Here is a 19,427-nt window from a genome sequence, read left to right as displayed (position 1 = left end):
ACTCCCTGCGCCTGCCACCACCCCGTGTCACTGCTGTGTCACCACACCCTGCACTCCTGCCACCACCCCATGTCACTGCTGTGCCACCAGGACACATCTGCTGGCCAAGGGACACGCCTGGTGACAGCAGCAGCTGCTGGCAGTGCTCCCCAGGGCCAAGGGGCTGGCACAGCCCTGATGATCACAATTCCCTCCATCCAGCCTCCTTCTCTCCACATTCCCTCCATCCAGCCTCATTCTCTCCACAATTCCCTCCATCCAGCCTCACTCCCACGGCACCCAAACCCTGCCGAGGTGCCAGCACCCACAGGGCAGCACAAACGGAGCCGTGTCCCCTCAGGAGGGGCATTGGCCAAACGCCCACAGAACTCAGCCCAAGTCTGGTGGGAGCAAACCCCAAAGGAGTGCAAGAGGCTGCTGATCTGCAGCTCCTCCCATGAGACTGCAGCTGGTCCCAAATACCCCAAATATACACAAAGAGCTGTGGCTGGCACTGGAAAGACATGGCCCAAATAATATGAACAAATTAAAAATATCAATCAAGAGTGAAAGCCCATTTTGTATAAATGAGGGGACCGTGGAATGGTTTGGTGGGAAGGAGCTTGAAGCACACCCAGTGCCAGCCCTGCCATGGCAGGGACACCTCCCACTGCCCCAGGGTGTCCCAAGCCCCAGTGTCCAGCCTGGCCTGGGACACTGCCAGGGATGCAGGGGCCATGGCTTTCAGGGATATAGTTCAGCTCCAAGCACATGAATGAAATCAGAGTGTGTTGCAGCTTTTCCACACATCTGTATGACAATATCCAATGAACAGAGCCCACCTTCTCCACCTTGGCCACACCTTCCATGCCTTAGGACAGATGGCCCCAAGGTATTCCACAGGAATATGGAATGGAATCCACTTTCCATAGAATCCACTCAGGCAAGTAAGGAAAGCTCATTACTGAGCAGACTAAAACCCACTGAAAACCTCTCCAGTGCCTTTGGAAAAGCATTTGCACATTAGCAAGTCACGAACAACTGTTCAGTACATCCCAGCTCCCCTCCCAAGCTCTCCTCAGGGAAGTTCCACCCGGAGCAGCCCTGCTGGAGGATTTGCAGAGCCCAGGAGGAGCAGACCCGCTGTTCTGTGGCTGTTCTGTGGCTGTTCCTGTGAGAACGTGCGCCAGGGGCTGTGTGTGTAACACATCCCTGCTGGACACAGGGCTCAGAGCCTGCACCAGGATCCCTGGGTCCAGCCAGCAGGGACAGGGATGGGCTCTGGCAGAGCCTGGATCCCTCCCTGTGCCCCTCTGCTTAAGGGAGCCGGGAATTCAACAGCCAGCACAGGGATGGAAGCACAGAACTGTCCTTGGACTCATGGAATATCCTGAGCTGGAGGGGATGCACAGGGATCACCTGCACACACCCCTCAGATCCCTTCCCTGGGAGCCCTGTCCAAATGCTCCTGGAGCTCTGGCAGCCTCGGGGCCAGCACCATGCCCTGCTCAGTGCCCAGCACCCTCTGGGGAACACCTGAGATCCCACCTGATCCTGCATCCCAGGGGCTCTTGCTGCTCCAGGGGAGCCAGGAGAAGGGATGCACAGGGGCTTCAGTGCCCAATAACCAGGCAGAAGGGAGGCACAGGGGCTGCAGTGCCCATTGAACAGGGAGAAGGGGGGCACAGGGGCTGCAGTGCCCATTACCCAGGCAGAAGGGATGCACAGGGGCTGCAGTGCCCATTGAACAGGGAGAAGGGATGCACAGGGGCTGCAGTGCCCATTGAACAGGGAGAAGGGATGCACAGGGGCTGCAGTGCCCATTACCCAGGCAGAAGGGATGCACAGGGGCTGCAGTGCCCATTACCCAGGCAAATCCATACCCACCATTGCTCTGAGCCAACTACAAGGAAAAGGTTCTTTGCCTGCAAAAGGAACTGGAAAAGGATGAGGAGAATCAGGAATTCCTCAATAAAAACAATCAAAAGGTCCATTTAACTCTTAAACATGAGCCACACAAGAGGAAAAGAATTCCTGCCCTTCCCATTCATCCCATGGCACATCCCAGGAGGCAGCAGTGGGATGGGAGCATTTGGAAAAGGACAGACACATACAAAATCCAGCTATTTTTAACAAAATTTAAAGTCTTCCCACTGCCTCAGTTACTTTATCATGGTTGATCAGAACTATCAGCCCAGATGAGCTAAATTCAACCTTTTATATAAGTCAGAACTTCCCTCAAGATTTCACTGATAAAGGAAGAGTTTGAGCTGTTGGAACTAAGGAAAAGCAGCATTTCCTAGGGTACCTGCACTGCTGACAGGAGAATGGAACAACCACAAACTATTCCCTAATCAATGTCCACTCACATGAATTTTGGGATTTATTCAGCCCCTTCCCACCTGCTTTAAGAGCAGCCCCAACAAAATCCCAGGATCCCTGAGGTTGAGAAAGCCCTCCCAGCCCATCCAGTCCAAACTGTGCCCAATGTCCTCCTTGTCCCCAGCCCAGAGCCCTGAGTGCCACCTCCAGGAATTCCCTGGACACCTCCAGGGATGGGCACCCCAAACCTCCCTGGGCAGCCCCTGCCATGGCTGAATACACTCAAAGGAAAAAATAATCCCAGCCTAAAACAGTTGGGACTTTCCAGCTTCTCTACAACAGATGCGAGTGATGCAAAGACTGGAAAAATGGTCCAGAGGTTTTCCCATTTTGGGGGTTTTATACCATCAACACCTGCACTGATTTTCTGAACTTGGGGGTTTATGACATCTTCAGCTCTTCCCTAACCCTCTTTGTCTCTGCCAGGAATTGAGGCATTAAGGGGTGGAAGAGCTGTAAACCCATCCAGGCACCGCCTCAATGCTCAGCCAGAACGGCCAAGTGACCACAAACACCACCTGACCAGGGTGGTCACTCCAGAGAGTCCTGGTCAGTTCTAACCCAGCAACTCCTGCAGCCCATCCCTGACTGCACACAGCCCAGGGGTCACTGGGATGGGCTCTGGTCTGTGCTGCCTCCTCATTTCCAGCAAATAAATAAATAAATAAACAAACACATACATTCAGATCCTTCCATCAACTCTTCTGAACCTCAACCCCAATACAGGAACTGAAATATTCTCAGAGGCACCGGTTCTAACAGTAAATAAACAACAGCTGAGACAAACTGCTGGCCAGAGTGCAGAGAGCAGGAGCTGCTGCAGGGCTGAGCCAGGCTGGGAGAGCTGGGGGTGCTCACCCGGACAAGAGAAGGCCCCAGGGAGAGCTCAGAGCCCTTCCACAGCCTAAAGGGGCTCCAGGAGAGGGAGAGGGGACAAGGCCTGCAGGGACACGACAAGGGGGTGCCCATGGCAGGGACACCTCCCACTGTGCCAGGCTGCTCCAGCCCCAGTGCCCAGCCTGGCCTTGGGCACTGCCAGGGATCAGGGGCAGCCCCAGCTGCTCTGGCAATGCCAGCCCGGGCAGGAATTGCTCATTGCCAAGATCCCACCTTACCCTGCCCTCTGGCAGTTTCCTGGAGTTCCCATTCCATCCCCGTGGAGGAGCAGCCAGCCCACCCCTCTCTGCCCAAACACTGCCAGCTGCTCCCAGCCCCAGCTCATCCCTAAATCCACTCCTGGCAAACATCATTTCAACTCTTCCTTCATCACCTCAGGGTCAGAGCAACAGCAAATTTCTTTTCCTCTGCATGTGGACATTTGGAAAACGATATGCAAATCATGAGATCCCTGCAATGATCCTGGTAACTGGAGAAGCCACCAAGACCAGTTACTATTTTAAACTCTTGGCCAAGTTCTGGGAATCTTCCACAGGAGCTGATCCAGCACACAACCAGCACCTTGCGCTGCCAGAGCCTGCTCCAAATCTTTTCAAATCTCCATGGAGCTGTGCCAGGGCAGGGATAGCATGGACATCAGGACAGGCTCTATTGCAGAGGGTGCTGGGCACTGCCCAGGCTCCCCAGGGAACGGGCACAGCCCCAGAGCTCCAGGAGCGCTTGCACAGCGTGCCAGGGATGCACAGGCTGGGATTGTTGGGGTGTCTGTGCAGGGCCAGGAGCTGGACCTGTGATCCCTGTGGGTCCCCTCCTGCTCTGGAGACTCCCTGACTGTGTGATCCCAGGTACACCACAGGATGGACGTGCGGCTGCTGTGGTTTTCCAGTCAGACACCCCAACCACAGCAGGTCCTTCCCCACGGTCAGGCAGCCCTGGATGAGGAAACACAGCCCAGGACTTCCCAGTGCAGTTCCTGATGGCAATGACCTGCCCACACCTGCAAGCAGAGCCACAGTTGCTGTTATTATTGTTATGGTTATCCCTGCCCAGGGTCCCTGGGAAGAAGCTGGAGCCTGCAGAGCATCAGCTGCAGGAGATGGAGGGTGCCCAGGGGTCCCAGTGCTGCCTGGTGACTGCCAGGGCAGGGACAGGGTCACTCCAGCCCTCTGCCACCTCCTGCCACACAGCTCTGCCTCCCTGCCCAGCTGGCAGCCAGCCCCAGAGCTGTCAGGCACTCCCAGGAAAGCAGGCGAGGAGCGGTGCCAGGCTCATACATCACACCCCACTGCCACCTCACAACAATTTACACTGGCCAGTATTTTTATCCCCAAGAAATTGGATCATTTGGGTTATCAACATTTCTCGACTGCACAATTTCACTTCCCTAAAAAGGACCCACATTTCCTTGAGAGAGAAGCAAACACTGTCTAGAATTCAGAGCACCCTGTAAATGTCTCAGGTCAGCCCTGATGGGGGCTGCAGGCACATCCCAGAGTCCTCCTCCTGTGAGTGCTGGACAAGGGTGACAAGAAGTCACCATCCCGCAGGAACTCAGCAGCAATTTCCCATGGAAAGGGGGTCAGGCCTTGGCAGGGGCTGCCCAGGGAAGTTGGCAGTCCCCATCCCTGGAGGTGTCCAAGGAACTCCTGGAGGTGGCACTCAGGGCTCTGGGCATTGGGCACAGCTGGGACTCAGGGAGCCCAAAGGGCTTTTCCAGCCTCAGTATTTCTGGGATTCTGGGATTCAGTCTGCCAGGAGAAGAGAATCATGAGCTACTCAGTGATTTCAGAGCTCTCTCAACCTCCTTAGGCTCCCACCTCAGACTCCTGAGCAACACAGTCTGTCTCTGCTTCCAAGATGGAACAACTCCCATATTCATCTTTAACACAGCAAAGACTGAATCCAAGACCTTTGTGGATTTCTCTTCAGAGGAATGGTGGAGGCACCAAGGATGGTGAGAAACTCCAAAGGAGGAAAGGAAATGCTTCCTACACAAACCCTGGAGCTCAAGGCCAGGCTGGACGGGGCTGGAGCAGCCTGGGACAGTGGGAGGTGTCCCTGCCATGGCAGGGGTGGCACTGCAGGGGCTCTGGGGTCCTTTCCCACCACAGCAGTCTGGGATTCCACAATTCCATGAACCCAGCCCCTCTGTTCTCAATTACACCATGCCAGGAGCCCATCCCGTGCCAGCCACGAGGAACAGCCAAGGACAGGACCTGTGCAAGGCTCTCCCCCAGGGGCAGCTCTGCAGCTCTGGGCCACCCTCCCAAGTGGCAGCACAAAATTAAAATAGCTTTGACATCAGGATTTCACATAACTCCATTCTCATTCAGTACCTTTCCCTTTGCTCCCTGCCTCTCTCATTTGCTCAATTCTTTTTGGAATCCCTCACTAAAGGCAAAGCAGGACACACCAGAGGCCTGGAGGCAGTGATCCCAACTCACTGGGTTCATCACTGCCACATACCCCCAAAAGAGGCACTTCAGCTCCCTGAGACATTCCCTGGCCCAAGTGCTTATTGAAAACCACTGGGATACACTTAAAATTCACAGATAAAATTTCAACCAAAATATTTCACCAGTTTGCCAAGAATCTCCTTTTGTTTTCCCCTTGTGAGCTATGAAGATGAATTTCTTCATTATTCCTTAGTATCTGACAAATTAAAGAGATCTCTGCATTTGCATTACAAAATCCTGGCACCATTTAGGTTGGAAAAACCCTGCAAAGCCATCTAGCCCAGGGACGGGGACTCCAAAGCTCCCTGGGCAGCTGTGCCAGGGCTGCACAGCCCTTTCCATGGGCAATTTCCCCAGAATCCCCCCTGAGCTGCCCTGGCCCAGCCTGAGGCCGCTCCCTCTGCTCCTGTCCCTGTTCCCTGGAGCACAGCCCGAGCCCCCGGCTGTGCCCTCCTGGCAGGGACTTGTGCAGAGCCACAAGGGCCCCTGAGCCTCCTTTGCTCCAGGCTCAGCCCCTGCCCAGCTCCCCCAGCCCTGCTGGTTCTCCATTCCCTGCCCAGCTCCCCCAGCCCTGCTGGTTCTCCATTCCCTGCCCAGCTCCCTCAGCCCTGCTGGTTCTCCATTCCCTGCCCAGCTCCCCCAGCCCTGCTGGGGCTCCATTCCCTGCCCAGCTCCCCCAGCCCCTCCTGGTTCTCCATTCCCTGCCCAGCTCCCCCAGCCCTGCTGGTTCTCCATTCCCTGCCCAGCTCCCCCAGCCCTGCTGGGGCTCCATTCCCTGCCCAGCTCCCTCAGCCCTGCTGGGGCTCCATTCCCTGCCCAGCTCCCTCAGCCCTGCTGGGGCTCCATTCCCTGCCCAGCTCCCTCAGCCCTCCTGGTTCTCCATTCCCTGCCCAGCTCCCCCAGCCCTCCTGGTTCTCCATTCCCTGCCCAGCTCCCTCAGCCCTGCTGGGGCTCCATTCCCTGCCCAGCCCCATGCCCTGGGCACTGCAGCCCCTCCAGGGCTCTCCTGAGCTGCCCCCAGGATCGCAGGGGGTCCCTGGGCAGGGCCAGCACAGGGGACGGTCCCTGCCCTGGGCCGTGCCCACCCTGGGGCTGTGCCCATCGCCCTCCTGCCCCCCTGGCCCCCCTGGGCTCGTGCCCAGCCGCTGGCACAGCACCCCCAGGGCCTTTCCCAGCTTTCCAGCCCCCTGTCCCAGCCTGGGGCTGAGCCCAGGGCAGCACCTGGCACCTGGCCTGGCTGTCCCTCACCCTGCTGTGCCCCCATCCCTCTGCAAGCTCCCACCCAGCTCAGCACCACCCGAGGTTCCCTGGCCACCAGCAGGAAACCACAGGCACAGTGGGATGCTGCTCGGCATGGAAAGGGGCTGTGCTGGGCTTTTTCTTTAACAAAAAACTGCCCCTGGCAATAAACCCTTGAAGGCCTCTGTGTTGGACAAATGCGCACCCGAAATAAAGAGCTCCTTCTAATCCTTCCCAGCCTCTGAAGCTCCCAAAGACAGAGATGATTATCAGGAGTACTTTGTTTTCATCATCAACCTTATCCTCACCCAGCATCTCGTTAAGCAGCCTCCTAATTGCTGCCCTACCCCATGCTAAAGACAGAATTTGCACAGCTTCTCGATTTAAATGTTACTTTTTTAATTAACTGCTCCACACCCAGACACGAAGAAACCGAAACCGCAGCACTTCAAAAGCCGCAGGAAAAGGCTGCAGAAAAGGATCCCAAACGCTCTGGGAACAGAACAGCATAAAAAAGGCCTTTTTTACCAGCTCAGCTGGTGCACATGGAGCTCAATACATCCCTACAATTCACCTCTGTGGGCTGCTGGGCTCACATCAGCTCTGAGGGCAGAGGAATCTCCCAGTCTGTGATCTCTATTTCAGCAATAATTCAGCAGGATTGGTATTTCCAGCTGCTCCTCTGTGCTGACCCCAGGGAAGCAACACCCGTCCCAAGGAACCCCGGGGGGCCTCGGGGCTTCCCATTAAATATTAACTTTGAGTGTGAGATTTGCAACCGCATTTGAATGTTAAAGCAGCAAAACAAAGTCCTGGGGTGCTTGAAGCTTGATTTCCATCCCTTGCAGGACTCCAGGCTCCTCCCTCCCGGCCTGCCTGCATCACTTTGATGCTGCTCAGGCCTGGTTACTGCCTGCTCCAAGCAACAAGTGGCATTTTCTGCCGGGTCACCCCAGCTCAGCCCCACAGAAATCCCTGCTCGTGACCAGCCTGGGATCTCCGAGCAGGGTGTTGGTTCGTACCGGGAGGCACAAGCAGCGTTTCACAGAAATCCCATCTGTCCTTCCGTGGACCTTGCGTGTTTCCATCTCTGCTGCCCACACAGACGAAGGTGACGTTACAGAAGACACCTCTTTGTGCTCAGACTGAGGGCCAGCATTTGCAAACTGAGATTTCCTGCTGCACCCCACGGGGAGATCAAGGGCTGCCCGTTCCACAGACGCCTATTTGATCAACAGTGAAACGACTGCTGAGCTCCTTTCCTGCTCCTTCACCCCAGTTCAAAGCTCCCAAGGTGAGTCTGTGGCTGTACCTCACCAGAACAGCCCAGCCTGTCACACACTGCAGCTCCTACCAGAATATTCCGATGCTCCTCCACGCAACGGACCCAGAACTGAGGCCTCAGTGAAGCAGAGCCCTCAAACAGGACATTAAATAAATGCATGTTCATTTCCTCAAGCTTTCAGGGCATTACAGACACAGTCCATGCAAAGTTTAAGAAGTTTTGCAGTTAAAATGAATAGAAACTCTTCAGAAGGAGCTCAGAATGGCTGAGGTTGGAAAAGAGCATCCAGTCCCAGCTGTGCCCACTTTGTCCCCAGCCCAGAGCCCTGAGTGCCACCTCCAGGAATTCCTGGGACATCTCCAGGGATGGGCACTCCAGAGGTCCCTGGGCAGCCCCTGCCAAGGCCTGAACCCCCTATTCCATGGGGAAATTCCTCCCCCTTCACCCAATTCCTCAGAATTGGGTAAAACACCTTTCCCAGAACAAGGCTGCTCTCCCTGCATGGCACCACTTAACCTCTATTTATGAGCCAGGCTTCATTCATCCGTCATAAAACATCCTGAAAGGAAAACAATCCCTGGGAACTCTCAGAGCCACCCTTCAGAGTTTTACCTGGACAAAGAAACATCAAAGCTCAACCTGCTCTGGGAATCCCAAACCAGCAGGACACACTCCTGATCTGAGGCCACGGCTTGCTGGGTACTAAACCTGCACTGCTGGGAAAAAAAGAGTTTCCTCTGCCATGCAGTATTAGCAGCAAAAAAATAACCAGCTGGATCATCCCCTCAAAGTGGCTTCCCACATTGCTGCAGGAATGTCTGAGCAGGGAGGGAGGGCAGGGAAGTGAGGAAGGATGGAGCAGCAGCAAGGGGACAGCATTCCAGCTGAAATGCCCATCCAACTCAGCCTTGGAGCACTAATCCAAGGAGTCACTCACACTGTGACCGAATTCCCTCAATCATAACCAAAACCACTCATAAAACCCATGGAATCTGTAGGGTGAGCATTTCAAAAGACTGAAAAGGATGACGCTGTTTTTCCAAGCTAAATAGAGAATCCTAGAGATTGGCTCAACATTGGGAAAATAACTGAACACCCACCTTGCACAAGTGATGATCAATAGCTCTCTTGGAATGGTTTGGGTGGGGCCCGGAGTCCCCTGGGATAGTGAAGGTGTCCCTGTCCTTGGCAGGGGCTTTCAGGTCCCAAACCATCCTGGGATCCAGTGATTCCCCCAGGACTCTGAATGGGCCAACCCACAGGATTGCAGCCATTTCCTCAGCAGGAACTGCCCCCACAGCACCAAAACCTAAACCCAGCAGGGCACTGCTCCTTTCTGCAGGGCCCTGGAGATCCTCCTGCTTCCCCCCCTGCTGGTTGGCTGGTGGTGATCCCACCTGCTTTTCCCAAAATAACACCTTCCTGACCAGGCCACTGTCCACAGCTCCACACGAACTGGGATTACACAACAGGATTTTCCCCACATGGCCAAAGTCTCCCGTGCCCACCAGGTGATCCCGTCTCACTCCACTGCTCCTCGGAAAACTCCAGCACAGATCCAAACCCCAAGGATACACTCAATACTTCTCCTTGCTTTCCTCTTCTGAAACTAAAAATAACTCATCAGTTTTGTGCTTGGGAACTGCACTGCTTCATTTCAGCATCTGCTTCCAGGTATTTGAGAAAAGAGCACAAAGAAGCTCTAAGAAGCCCAGGATCCCTGAGGCTGGAAAAGCCCTCCCAGCCCATGGAGCCCCAGCTGTGCCCAGTGCCCACCTTGTCCCCAGCCCAGAGTGCCACCTCCAGGAATTCCTGGGACACCTCCAGGGATGGGCACCCCAAAGCTCCCTGGGCAGCCCCTGCCAAGGCCCGACCCCTTATTCCATGGGGAAATTGCTGCTGATTCCACCCAAAATTCACCTGTCAAAAATGAAGTGGCCATTTGTTTTCCTGCAAGACACAACATTCCTGAGCAGAGCTGCTGCTGGAAATGGAGGGCAAAGCAGGAGCAGGGAGGCCATGGACACACTGGATCCCCACACTAACATCACTGCTCTGCCCCAGATATTTCATGTGTCAGAACAAAGGTGACAGAAGGGAAGGAAAAACAGAAGGCCTGAAATTGCTTCTTTTGCAAGAGGAAGTTACAGTGTAACAGCCATGAAATCCGGTGTGCAGTCACTGCTGGCACCCTATCCCAAACCCCCACCAACATCTGGCACCCTAAAGCCCCTTACAGCTCATCCTTGAGTTTCCAGGGCCCTCAGTTACACACCACCAGTCTAGGACCAGCCATAATCAAACAAACTTTCTCTAAAGCAGAAAGAAAAAACTCAGTAAAATATTGATAAACTTCTTCAGAGCTTTGGGTGCTCCCCATGCCAGGCACTGAAGCAGAAGGGGAAACCCTGTCCTCTGCCTGAAGGGCCCCAGAGCCCCTGCAGTGCCATCCCTGCCATGCAGGGACAGCTCCCACCGTCCCAGACTGCTCCAGCCCCAGTGCCCAGCCTGGCCTTGGGCACTGCCAGGGATGCAGGGGCAGCCCCAGCTGCTCTGGGCACCTGTGCCAGGGCCTGCCCGCCCTCCCAGGCAGGAATTAGTTCCTAATATCCAATCTAACCCAATCCATGCCTGCCCTCTGGCAGTGGGAAGCCATTCCCTGTGTCCTGGCACTCCAGTGCTGATTCAAGGTCCCTCTCTTGGATCCCTTCAGATCCTGGAAGGTGCTCGGAGGTCTCCACATGACCTTCCCCTCCCCAGGCTGAACATTCCCAACTCTCCCAGGCTGTCTCTGGATGAACGTGCTGGGCTCCTCTGAGCCTGCTCCAGCAGCTCCACGTCCTCCTGATGCCAGGAGCAGCAGAGCTGTGCCCCATGCTCCTCACAGAACTGAGAACCAGCTGTGCTGGGCATGTGCACAACAACAACAACAACTTGGATTTGGCTCAGTGCTTTGGCCCTAGAGAGATCTGCAGGGTTCTGAATCCCTCCCTGCTTCCAGCAGCAAACTCATCCTCGGGCTGTGGAAGAGGGAGAAGGTTCCCAGGCAGAGCTCGGGGTTTGGACATGGCTAAACCTCAGTGTCTCACACTCACAGAATCGTTTAGGTTGGAAAAGCTGCTGGGGAGCGCCCAGCCCAATCTCCTCAGCTGCCTGACCCAGTGAGGAGGTCCCTGTCCCCTGCCCAGGCTGGGTCCCACCCGAGGTGCAGCTCTTTATGCTGAGGATGAGTGATGCCAGTCAGTCACACAGATTCCCTGGCAGGGGAGGAAGGAGCGCTTCTCCAGCACAAGTCAGCTATTTCAGACCCCTGCACAGACAGGGAATGAGCACCTGGCTCCTCCACTGACTAAAAAAGGAACCCTGAACCACTGAACCTCAGAAAGAGGATTTACATCACAGACGTGTGAACTCAGGGAGAGGTTCCAGCCCCTGGAAAGCAAAGGCAAAGTATGAAACACATTGTTGGGGGAGGGGAAATACTTAGAAAGTCATGGAAGAAAAGTTAGGGTATACCATGGACAGTACAACATTAAATGATGATACAATAAATCAGGGAATCATAGAATGGTTTGGGTGGGAAGGGACTTTAAATACCATCTCATTCTAACCATGGCAGAGAACAAGGACTACGAGAATGCAGAAGAAGTAAATAACAACTGAGCACAAAAAAAAACAATCTTCCAACTGAAAAATAAAAAGGAAACAAACTGCAGAGCTAAGCTGAAAAAGCACCCTTTGGTGTTTTCCAATTTGCTAAATGGTGCAGACTGAGCACCTGCTCAGCAGGAATAGGGTGTCTGGCTCAGGGCTCTCAGGATAACCTGTCTATTCCATTCCCTGGGCTGAGCTTGACTTAACCTAACCCAGAACCACGGCTGCTGTCAACACCAGTGCAGCCCCACTGCTGCCACCCCATCACATTCCAGCCCCAGATTCCAACTGCCCGGCAGAACTTCCAGCAGCAGGACTCACGTTCAGTGAAACAGAAGTGCAGAGTCATGAGATGGTTTGTGTGGGAAGGGACCCCAGAGCCCCTCCAGTGCCCCCCGTGCCATGGCAGGGACACCTCCCACTGTCCCAGGCTGCTCCAGCCCCAGTGCCCAGCCTGGCCCTGGGCACTGCCAGGGATCAGGGGCAGCCCCAGTTGCTCTGGCAATGCCAGCCCAGGCAGGAATTGCTCATTGCCAAGATGCCACCCATGGCTGCCCTCTGGCAGTGGGAGCCATTCCCTGGGTGCTGTCCCTGCAGGCCTTGTCCCCAGTCCCTCTGCAGCTCTGCTGGAGCCCCTGCAGGCCCTGCCAGGGGCTCTCAGCTCTCCCTGGTTCCTTCTCTTGTCCAGGTGAACATTCCCAGCTCTCTCAGCCTGGCTGCAGAGCAGAGGGGCTCCAGCACCTCCATGGCCTCTCTGGGTTCACTGCAGCAGCTCCAGTCCCTCTGCTGCCAGGAGCTGCAGGCTCTCAGAGGCAGCAGCAGAAGTTCCCAGGAAGGGGAGCTGCCTGAGTCCTGCTCCCTGCGAGCCCAGCAGCGGCACGGCCACACCAGGAACGTGCTGCACCATGATGCTGCCAGCGCCATCCAACCACGCCCTGGTTAAATCCCAGGCCGGCCCTGGCCCTGTCGCTGCGCTCCCTCCTGGCTGCCAGGTGCCCGTGCTGTGCCCGGTGCCAGCGCTGCCGTGCCGCTCCAGCTGCGGAGCTGCCGGTGCTGGCCCCGTGCCCGCGGCCGTGCCGCTGCCATCCCGCACGGACGCGGTGCCAGCGCGGGGCAGCCTGGCCTCCTGCCCGCTCCTGGCACGGGGCAACCCTGCCCTTCGTCCTCTGCCTCGGGGACACGGGGACAGTTTGCAACCTGTGAGCTCACAGGCTCAATTATCCTCCTCAAAGAAAAGAAATCCATCTTAACATAAAAGAATTCAATTAAACGGCGTCCCGGGGGATCTGCCGAGGGAAGAGAACACAAACAAACAGCGAAGGAAACACAACCTTCTCATCCCAGCCCACTGCACAGCCGAGCAAGGAGCTGCAACGAGCTGCAGGCTGTGCAGGGCTACGGGAACGGAGGAAAGGCAGAGACTGCCACATGGAAGAAAACCCCAAATGTCACAGCAGAGCCGGCGGTGTGTTCTCTGAGGTGTGACAGAACTCAGTCCTCACAAGGAATCGAACACAAAACTGAAACTGAAGCAGCTTCTCGTGTTCTATTTCCTTCTTCCTTCCTGTGGCTGCAGCAGCCAGACCATCCCCACTCCTGCAGGTTTGTGCCTCTCCCAGTGCCAGGCTCTGCTCTGCTGCCACTGTTCCAAAAGCTGCTCGGGGAAATCAGAATCAAAGTGACTCCAGAGTCATCAGTGTCACTCCAGGCCACAGAGCTCTGAGCAGCAGCAAACTGCAGGACTGAAATCCCACTGCAACCCCAGGTTCCCAGCACAGGCAGCCCCAAGTGCAGCAGGGGCACTGCCAGGCCCACACAAACCCTGGGCTGAGCAGTCCAGATGTCTGGGAAGTTTCCCTGCAAAGCCAAAGTTCCACCTGGCTCCAGCTCAGGCCCAGCTCCCTTCGGCACCTTCACTGTGACCTGGATGCAGCTTGAGGGGACACCAGGGAAGTGTGCAGATGGCACAAAACCAGGAGGAGCTGCTGCCTCCCCTAAGGGAGAGGCAGAGAGCTGGACAAATCAAGGGCTGGCAATCAGCAGCAGTGTGAGGTTTAACACAGGCAGGGGCCGGATTCTGCAGCTGGATGCACCCACAGGCTGGGATGGGGAGGCTGGAGAGCAGCTCTGGGAAGGGACCTGGTCCTGGGGGATGGCAAGGGGGACCTGAGTCACCTGTGCCCTGGTGCCAGGAGGGACACCCCTGTCTCAGGGGCATCAGGGACAGCTGCAAGGGAGGGGACTGTCCTGCTCTGCACTGGGGAGGCCTCACCTCCACTCCTGGGACTGGACACCTCAATACACAAAACAACTAAAGCTCCTGGGGAGCATCCAAAGGAGGGACATGGGGATGGGGAAGGCTCTGGAGGGGCCACACAAGGAGCGGCTGAGGGCACTTGGAATGTCCAGCTGGAGCAGACTGAGCTCAGAGCTGCCCAGGGGCTGCAGCCTCATCCCGAGGGGCAGCTCTGATCTCTGCTCCCAGAGAGCAGGGACAGCACCCAGGGAATGGCTGGAGCTGTGCCAGGGAGGGTCAGGCTGGAAAGCGGGAAAGGTTCTGCCCCAGAGGGTGCTGGGCGCTGCCCAGGCTGCCTGGGCAATGGGCACTGCCCCGGGGCTGCCAGAGCTCCCTCCCTGGGATTGTTGGGGTGTCTGTGCAGGGCCAGGAGCTGCATCTGGGATCCCTGCACTCCCCTCCAGCTCAGCAGATTCTGTGGAAAGCTGTGCCAGAGAAGCTTTTCACTCTGCCCCGGGCAGGGAAGAGCTCTGAGCTCTGCCTGCCCCCAGTGACTCCCTGCCCTTTGCCATTTCACCAGAAGGTTTTTCCCTCACGCCTTCCAGCTTCCCCTCCTGCCCAGCTGATCCCGGTGTCCTCAGGCACCCCGGGCTGACTCCAGGGGAAGGAATGGGGTGTGTGGGTACCATGACACCGGGGACAGCCACCCCCAGAGCTCCCGGCTCTCAGGTGACAAGTGGACACAGCACAGAGAGACTGAGAAGCACGAGGAGGAGCCATCCCAGCCCAGCAGCTGCAGAGCTGCCAGCTCAGGCTGAGGAGCTGCACTTCCTCCTGACAGCACCTCACCCTCGCTGCGGTGACAGCCCCCGGTCACGGCTCCGTGCCACGTGGGGTTCGGCTTAAAGGCGCCCCTGACAAAAATGACAATTCTGGTCAGGCTTCAGGCCCTGCAGACGTTTATTACTGTCACTCTCGAGGTGCCTCTACTCCATCTGGGACTAACAGGCACTAAGAAACACAGAGATGGAACTTCCCACTTCCACACCTCATCCAACAGCAATATATGTGGCACCCAAATTCCACCTAAATCTGAGCCTTTTTTGTCTGATATTTTCAAGCTTGGCAGCAAAAGCTTCATTTCCTGAGATAACTGATATTTATTTGCCCAAGTTTCCCTCCAAACCAGAGTTAAGGTGCAGGTAAAAATAGTCCAGGCAGCGACAGTAATGTCAATATTGGTTATTGCAGTGCTGGCAGCTGGGTAGGATCAAAACAAGGAGCAGGGAAGTCCATCAGGAGTGAGGGGAGGATGGTGGGAGGAACAGGGAGCAGAGAGGGAAAAAGAAAAGCTCAAGTAGAGAAACACAGCAGCAGCCAGGAAAGACAACACACTCCTGCTTCCAATAATATTGAATCAAAGGAGACACTTAAGAGCCTTTGTTGCTACTCCTGGTCACACAGAGGCCACATTCCTTCCCTGAGCCTTCCATAAACCCCAACATCTGTGCATTTTCCATGAAAAGGAGGTAAAACCACGGCAGCCCATGAATGTAACTGGGAGCAGGGCTGTGCTCCCTACAGACAGGGCCAGGAGTGAGGGACTGCTGCTCCCGGCCGAGGCTCAGTGTCTGACAGCCCGGCCCGAGCACTGCCGTCACTCATTAACTCACTCTATTAACTCCTCAATTAGTTCTTCAGGAACTCTGCATCCAGCAAAACAAGACCTCCCACAAACCTTCCTCCCTGTAAAGTTCTCTGAAGTTCTGTCAACCTGGCACAGGCTCCCCAGGGAATGGGCACAGCCCTGGGGCTGCCGGAGCTCCAGGAGGACTGGAACAACACTCCCAGGGATGCACAGGGTGGGATTTGGGGGGATCCTGGGCAGGGGCAGGAGCTGGACTGGATGATCCGTGTGGGTCCCTTCCAACTCGGGATATTCCTTGATCCTATGACTGAAGCACCCAGCTCCTCCTTTGCTCTCAGCTCGCCGACCTCACCCGTTTCTCCTGCACCATTTGCACCCAAATTTCCCAGTTATTCTTGTTCTACTCTTGTTCCAAACCCAAGATTTACTTCAACAAGAGACTCTCCTATTTCCTGGCATTCCAGTTTGCCCATTTTTACTGCTGAGCTGCAGCTCCTGCCCTTCAGGCACTGTGACTCGCAGCCCCTGTTGAACCATCCTGCTGGATGACATCCACAGAATCATGATCCCAAGCACAGAGCCCAGGGCTGCTCCACCTGCACCCCTGGCAGTCAGCAAGGAGAGCAGGAGAGCTCTGCCCTCTGTTCCCAGCCCCGAGCTCCCCCCAGACTCTGCTGAGCAGGGACAGGACCCAGGGAACAGCTGGAGCTGTGCCAGGGCAGGGATAGCATGGACATCAGGACAGGCTCTATTGCAGAGGGTGCTGGGCACTGCCCAGGCTCCCCAGGGAACGGGCACAGCCCCAGAGCTCCAGGAGCGCTTGCACAGCGTGCCAGGGATGCACAGGCTGGGATTGTTGGGGTGTCTGTGCAGGGCCAGGAGCTGGATCTGTGATCCCTGTGGGCCTTTCCCACCCAGGAGATTCCATGGTTCTGTGATGCTGGAATTCCTCTATACCGCTGCTGGGCTCAGGGAAGAAAAGTTTTGGGTCCCCTCTGCTACCAGAAAACTCAGGAGAGACCTCAAATGAAGCATTCCCAGCACAGAGCATGGAAAAGCACCACAGGAAACACTGGGATATCTCCCTACCAAAGAGGAGAGGAAGCGTTAACAAACCAACACCCCCTTCTCGCTCAGGATCTCACTGTGGGGGACAGCAGAGATGGGATTCCCTCCAGCTGTCTCCCAATCCAGCCAGGAAGCTGTGATCAGGACCGGGGGATCCCACTCTGGAACACAGCTGGGCCCCTCAACCCCCTGTTCCCCAGGCAAGCTCTGCCAACCGCGGCCTGGAGCTTCCCAAAGATCCTGTAAGCCCACAGAGCACTTTTCTCCTGGTAACAAACCCCCGAGCAGCAGCTCTCACACAGCGCTGCCTCGTCGTTATTATTTTTGACAGTTTCCAATTTGTGAAGTCAGAAATCCACCCTGTCCCTCCCACAGCACACACAGAGCTCCTGGAACACCAGGCTGAGCAGGAGATGCTCCACAGCTCCTGCATCCCACAACAAACCTTCCCCCAGCGCGAGGTTCTGCAGGAACCCTTCCTGCACCACCTGCCTGACAGGCACCTGCTGCTGCACCGCCAATCTGTCCCCACTGCCAGCCAGGACCTCGTCCCACAGCCTTGCATTCCAACGTTAATCCAAAGGAAGTACAGAAAGCACCAGGAATATCAGTGTACACACAGAGAACAAGCCTTGGTTGCAGACCAGTTTGTTCCTACCCAGCCCTCGGCACCTTCTGCCGAGCAAATGTCACCCAGGCCAGCCCAGGCCATGATGTGCTCCCACTGACAGCCCAAAATTTAACTTTGCTTCCCATGAGATCACCATTGGTTGCCATGGAAATCCCTATACTACCATCCACCAAGGGTATTTTTTACCACTGAAGTATTTTGGCAGCATGTTCGCTTTTAAGTGTCAGAGTAATAAGAGAAAACATAAATGTTTCTTCTCTCATCAGGCTTTAAACAGAGCTTTATAACCCAAATCTGCTCCTAAGAGCTTGGTTCAAACCTGTGGGGCTGGGCAGGGCTGGAATCACCACTTTCTCCTTTCTGAGGCACAAAATAAACAATGAAAACAACCTTTAACTTTTTAAAACTTTGATTTCCAAGTGGGGGATCAAGCGAGGAAAAACCTCTTAGGCCTCTCCAAGTTCGCTCAGTTTCTCTTTTTCACTTCCTAGTTTGGTTTTTTTTTTTTAGCTGGTGCAAAACAAGGCCCTCAAATTCAGCAGGGCCCTCCCAGCCTCTGCCAGGAGCCGCTTTCCTGTCAGATCAATCTTGTGGTGATTCCAGCGGGGCCTCCACTCCTACCCCAGTTTCTGGTCGTTAATAAAACCAGCACGGTGACATTTACGGGCAAACTCTGCACCCTGAGGTGGGCAGGTCCCCAGGAGGGTGGTACCCGTGGGAGGCTGAGCCCCCTCCTCTGAGACCCCGGGAAAGGGACCAGACCCTCCGGAGAGAGACCCTGACCACTGATCCCTCTCCTCTCACCCCCGGGAGAGACCTGACCCCCGGGAACGGGACCAGAACCCCGGAGGATGGGCCAGACTCTCGGGAAGGCGACCAGACCCCCGCAAAGGGGAGCAAGACCCTTGGGAAGAGGAGCAAAGCCCTGGGAGGGGGATCTGACCCGCCAGAAGGGGACCAGACCGCCGAGAGGGACTTGACCCATAGGAGGGGAACCACAGCCCAGGAAGGGGGACCCTCAGAAGGGTGATCTGACCCCCCGAAGGGACCTGACCTCCGGGACTGACCTGACCCCCAGTAGGGGGAAAGAACCTCGAGAGGCGGACCTGACCCTCGGGAAAGGGACCAGACCCCCAGGGGGGTGATGCGACCCTCGGGCAGGGGACCCCCGGAAGGTGAGCAGACCCTCGGGAGTGCGCGCTGAGCCCTAGGAGGGGGATCTGAGTCGCAGGAAGGGTGACCTGACCCCTGACCTTGCCACCGCCACCACTCCCGACAGCTCCGGCCGCTCCCGGCCGGCCAGGTGAGCTCCAGGAGCACCGGGAGGCCGCAGCCCCAGCCCCGCCAGCCCGCCCCGCACGCACCAAAACACGGCAAAAGGAAACTGTCACGCGCAGAGCAGGCGGATTTAACCCAGATCCGCACGGAACGAGGCGGCGGGACCACGGCCCAGCCCCGGACAGCGGCTCGGCGGGGGAGATTTTTAACCTCCCAAACGGTACCGAACCCCCAGAGCTCGGGGGGCGGCTCCGGGAGGCCGGAGCGGAGCCGGGGGGGCGGCGGGGCCCAGTCCGCGGCGCCGGGCCCAGCCCCGACCCTGGCCCCGCGAGGGCGGCGGTGACAGCCGGGTCTCACCTGCGGGTGCCGGGCTGCCCTCGGGCGCTGCCGGGCCGGGCTGCGGGCCGGGCCCGCGGGCTGGGCCGGCCGGGGCTGCGCGGGCAGCGGCGGCGGAGCGGCGGCGGCGGCGGCTCCAAAATGGCGGCGGCGCCGCGGCTCCCTCAGGGCGGGGGAGAGGGGCGGGGCCGAGGGGGAGGGGGCGGGGTCTGCGTTGGGCGTGGTCGTTGGTGGGCGGTGCTAACGGAGGTGGGCGTGGCTGGGGCGGGACCGCGGGGACACGGGGACAGGGATGGGGACAGGGGGTCGGGAAGGAACGCATGGACACGGGGACAGAG

General features: G+C 56.7%; 1 protein-coding gene across 2 annotated transcripts in view; it reads right to left on the bottom strand.

The window, feature by feature from the left end:
• Positions 1–19,178, bottom strand: part of PPP6R2 (protein phosphatase 6 regulatory subunit 2) — a 57,118-nt gene extending 37,940 nt beyond the window's left edge. For both annotated transcript variants that reach the window (XM_054294078.1, XM_054294079.1), the window contains exon 1: positions 19,111–19,178. The gene's annotated coding sequence lies outside the window, so the exon portion shown is untranslated. The remainder of the gene's footprint in view (positions 1–19,110) is intronic.
• Positions 19,179–19,427: the final 249 nt, after the last annotated feature.

The sequence above is a fragment of the Melozone crissalis genome, unplaced genomic scaffold (genome assembly GCF_028551555.1).
Source record: "Melozone crissalis strain CALT ecotype California unplaced genomic scaffold, PUWL_Pcris_2 ptg000208l_1, whole genome shotgun sequence".
NCBI lineage: Eukaryota > Metazoa > Chordata > Aves > Passeriformes > Passerellidae > Melozone > Melozone crissalis.
The sequence above is the reverse complement of the archived record's forward strand: the minus strand, read 5'-3'. Positions and strand labels throughout refer to the sequence as shown.